Source organism: Oncorhynchus clarkii, unplaced genomic scaffold, assembly GCF_045791955.1.
Source record: "Oncorhynchus clarkii lewisi isolate Uvic-CL-2024 unplaced genomic scaffold, UVic_Ocla_1.0 unplaced_contig_6271_pilon_pilon, whole genome shotgun sequence".
Lineage (NCBI taxonomy): Eukaryota > Metazoa > Chordata > Actinopteri > Salmoniformes > Salmonidae > Oncorhynchus > Oncorhynchus clarkii.
The window spans coordinates 685,001-689,346 of NW_027261145.1; the positions used below are offsets into that span (position 1 = coordinate 685,001).

A 4,346-nucleotide genomic window follows, 5' to 3' on the forward strand; every position below is an offset into this window, starting at 1 on the left:
GTTGTGTTAGGTTATAGTAACATCATAGTATGGTTGTGTTTAGGTTGCAGTATGTTGTGTTATGGTTGTAGTAAGGTTATAGTAACATTATAGTATGGTTGTGTTAGGTTATAGTAACATCATAGTATGGTTGTGTTTAGGTTGCAGTATGTTGTGTTATGGTTGTAGTAAGGTTATAGTAACATTATAGTATGGTTGTGTTAGGTTATAGTAACACTATAGTAGGGTTGTGTTAGGTTATAGTAACACTATAGTAGGGTTGTGTTATGGTTGCAGTAAGGTTATAGTTTGGTTGTGTTTAGGTTGCAGTAAGGTTAGTGGTTGTGTTAGGTTATAGTAACATTATAGTATGGTTGTGTTATGGTTGTAGTATGGTTGTGTTAGGTTATAGTAACATTATAGTATGGTTGTGTTATGGTTATAGTAACATTATAGTATGGTTGTGTTAGGTTATAGTAACATTATAGTATGGTTGTGTTATGGTTGTAGTATGGTTGTGTTAGGTTATAGTAACATTATAGTATGGTTGTGTTATGGTTATAGTAACATTATAGTATGGTTGTGTTATGGTTATAGTAACATTATAGTATGGTTGTGTTAGGTTATAGTAACATTATAGTATGGTTGTGTTATGGTTATAGTAACATTATAGTATGGTTGTGTTAGGTTATAGTAACATTATAGTATGGTTGTGTTAGGTTATAGTAACATTATAGTATGGTTGTGTTAGGTTATAGTAACATTATAGTATGGTTGTGTTATGGTTGTAGTAACATTATAGGATGGTTGTGTTATGGTTGCTGTAACGTAGTAGTATGGTTGTTTAGGTTATAGTAACATTATAGTATGGTTGTGTTTAGGTTATAGTAACATTATAGTATGGTTGTGTTATGGTTGCAGTAAGGTTAGTGGTTGTGTTTAGGTTATAGTGACATTATAGTATGGTTGTGTTATGGTTGCAGTAACATTATAGTATGGTTGTGTTATGGTTGCAGTAACATTATAGTATGGTTGTGTTATGGTTGCAGTAAGGTTATAGTTTGGTTGTGTTTAGGTTGCAGTATGTTGTGTTATGTTTGAAGTATGGTTGTGGTGTTACCTTGATGCTGTAGACTGGTGTCTCCCTGGTAGAGAGGCTGGGGTGCTGGATGAGGAGATAGGACAGGGGTAGGGTGTGGGAATAGGGTGTGGGGGTTAGGGAATAGGGAATAGAGTATAGGGGTTATGGAATAGGGTTTGGGGTATTGGGGTTAGGGAATATGGAATAGAGTATAGGGGTTACGGAATAGGGTTTGGGGTATAGGGTTTAGGGAATAGGATTTAGGGTATCGTGGTTAGGGAATAGGGTTTAGGGTATAGGGGTTAGGGAATATGGAATAGAGTATAGGGGTTATGGAATATGGTTTAGGGTATAGGATTTAGGGAATAGGGTTTAGGGTATCGTGGTTAGGGAATAGGGTATAGAGTATAGGGGTTAGGGAATAGGGTTTAGGGTATAGGGGTTAGGGAATAGGGTTTAGGGTATTGGGGTTAGGGAATAGGGTATAGGGTATAGGGGTTTAGGGTAAATGGGTTTAGGGTAAATGGGTTTAGGGTATAGGGTATTGGGGTTTAGGGTATAGGGGTTTAGGGTATAGGGGTTTAGGGTAAATGGGTTTAGGGTATAGGGTATAGGGTTTAGGGGATAGGGGTTTAGGGTAAATGGGTTTAGGGTTTAGGGTATAGGGGTTTAGGATAAATGGGTTTAGGGTGTAGGGGTTTAAGGTATAGGGGTTTAGGGTGTAGGAGTTTAGGATTTAGGGGTTTGGGATGTTGGGGTTTAGAATGTAGGGGTTTAGGGTGTAAGGGGTTTAGGGTGTAAGGGGTTTAGGGTATAAGGGTACAGGATGTAGGGGTTTAGGGTATAGGGGTTTAGGGTGTAGGGTTTTAGGGTGTAGGGGTTTAGGGTGTAGGGGCTTAGGGTATAGGGGTTTACAGGTTTAGGGTATAGGGGTTTAGGTTACAGGGTATAGGGGTATAGGGGTTCAGGATGTAGGGGTTTGGGGTATAGGGGTTCAGGATGTAGGGTTTTGGGGTATAGGGGTTTGGGGTATAGGGGTTCAGGATGTAGGGTTTAGGGTACAGGAGTTCAGGATGTAGGGGTTTGGGGTATAGGGGTTTAGGGTATAGGGGTTCAGGATGTAGGGATGAGGGTGTAGGGGTTTAGGGTACAGGAGTTCAGGATGTAGGGGTTTGGATGTAGGGGTCATATGGGTTGAGGAGGGATCCTTATCACATCAGTCTTTCTCTCCTTAAGCTGGGGAGGCAAGAACAGGGAAGGAGTCTTAAAATCAACACACACACTGTACACTCAACTGGCTGTAGTCTACACTGTACACTGTACACTCAACTGGCTGTAGTCTACACTGTACACTCAACTGGCTGTAGTCTACACTGTACACTCAACTGTCTGTGGTCTACACTGTACACTCAACTGGCTGTAGTCTACACTGTACACTCAACTAGCTGTAGTCTACACTGTACAGTCAACTGGCTGTAGTCTACACTGTACACTGTACACTCAACTAGCTGTAGTCTACACTGTACAGTCAACTGGCTGTAGTCTACACTGTACACTCAACTGGCTGTAGTCTACACTGTACAGTCAACTGGCTGTAGTCTACACTGTACACTTAACTGTCTGTGGTCTACACTGTACACTCAACTGGCTGTAGTCTACACTGTACACTCAACTGGCTGTAGTCTACACTGTACACTCAACTGTCTGTAGTCTACACTGTATACTGTACACTCAACTGGCTGTAGTCTACACTGTACACTCAACTGGCAGTAGTCTACACTGTACAGTCAACTGGCTGTAGTCTACGCTGTACACTCAACTAGCTGTAGTCTACACTGTACAGTCAACTGGCTGTAGTCTACGCTGTACACTGTACACTCAACTGGCTGTAGTCTACACTGTACAGTCAACTGGCTGTAGTCTACACTGTACACTCAACTGTCTGTGGTCTACACTGTACACTCAACTGGCTGTAGTCTACACTGTACGCTCAACTGGCTGTAGTCTACACTGTACACTGTACACTCAACTCGAAGTAGTCTACACTGTACACCCAACTGGCTGTAAACTAACCCACTAAACTAACCCACTAAACTAACCCACTAAACCAACCCACTAAACTAACCCAACTAAACAAACCCAACTAAACTAATCCACTAAACTAACCCAACTAAACTAACCCAACTAAACTAACCCAACTAAACTAATCCAACTAAACCAGACCACTAAACTAACCCACTAAACTAATCCAACCCACTAAACTAACCCACTAAACTAACCCAACTAAACTAACCCACTAAACTAATCCAACCCACTAAACTAACCCAACTAAACTAACCCAACTAAACTAACCCACTAAACTAATCCAACCCACTAAACTAACCCACTAAGCCAACCCAACTAAACTAACCCACTAAACTAACCCACTAACTAACCCACTAAACTAATCCAACCCACTAAACTAATCCAATCCACTAAACCAACCCACTAAACTAACCCAACTAAACCAACCCAAATAAACTAACCCAACTAAACTAACCCAACTAAACTAACCCACTAAACTACCCAACTAAACTAACCCACTATACTAACCCAACAAAACCAACCCACTAAACTAACCCACTAAACTAATCCAACCCACTAAACCAATCCAACCCACTAAAACAACCCACTAAACTAACCCAACTAAACCAACCCAACTAAACTAACCCAACTAAACTAACCCACTAAACTAACCCACTAAACTAATCCAACCCATTAAACTAACCCAACTAAACTAAGACACTAAACTAATCCAACCTAACTAAACTAACCCACTAAACTAACCCAACTAAACCAACCCAACTAAACTAACCCACTATACTAACCCAACAAAACTAACCCACTAAACTAATCCAACCCACTAAACTAACCCACTATACTAACCCAACAAAACCAACCCACTAAACTAACCCACAAAACTAATCCAACCCACTAAGCCAACCCACTAAACTAATCCAACCAACTAACCCACTAAACTAACCCAACTAAACTAACCCAACTAAACCACTAAACGACTCCAACCCAACTAAACTAACCCACTAAACCAACCCACTAAACTAATCCAACCCACTAAACTAACCCACTAAACTAATCCAACCCAACTAAACTAACCCACTAAACTAACCAACTAAACTAATCCAACCCACTAAACCAACCCAACTAAACCAACCCAACTAAACTAACCCACTAAACAAACCCAACTAAACTAACCCACTAAACTAACCCACCAAAACTAACCCACTAA

The 4,346-nt window shown here is 40.6% G+C and overlaps 1 protein-coding gene across 1 annotated transcript in view; it reads right to left on the bottom strand.

The window, feature by feature from the left end:
• Positions 1-1,186, bottom strand: part of LOC139405250 (ras-associating and dilute domain-containing protein-like) — a 97,689-nt gene extending 96,503 nt beyond the window's left edge. The window contains exon 1 of the mRNA XM_071147689.1: positions 1,100-1,186. The gene's annotated coding sequence lies outside the window, so the exon portion shown is untranslated. The remainder of the gene's footprint in view (positions 1-1,099) is intronic.
• Positions 1,187-4,346: the final 3,160 nt, after the last annotated feature.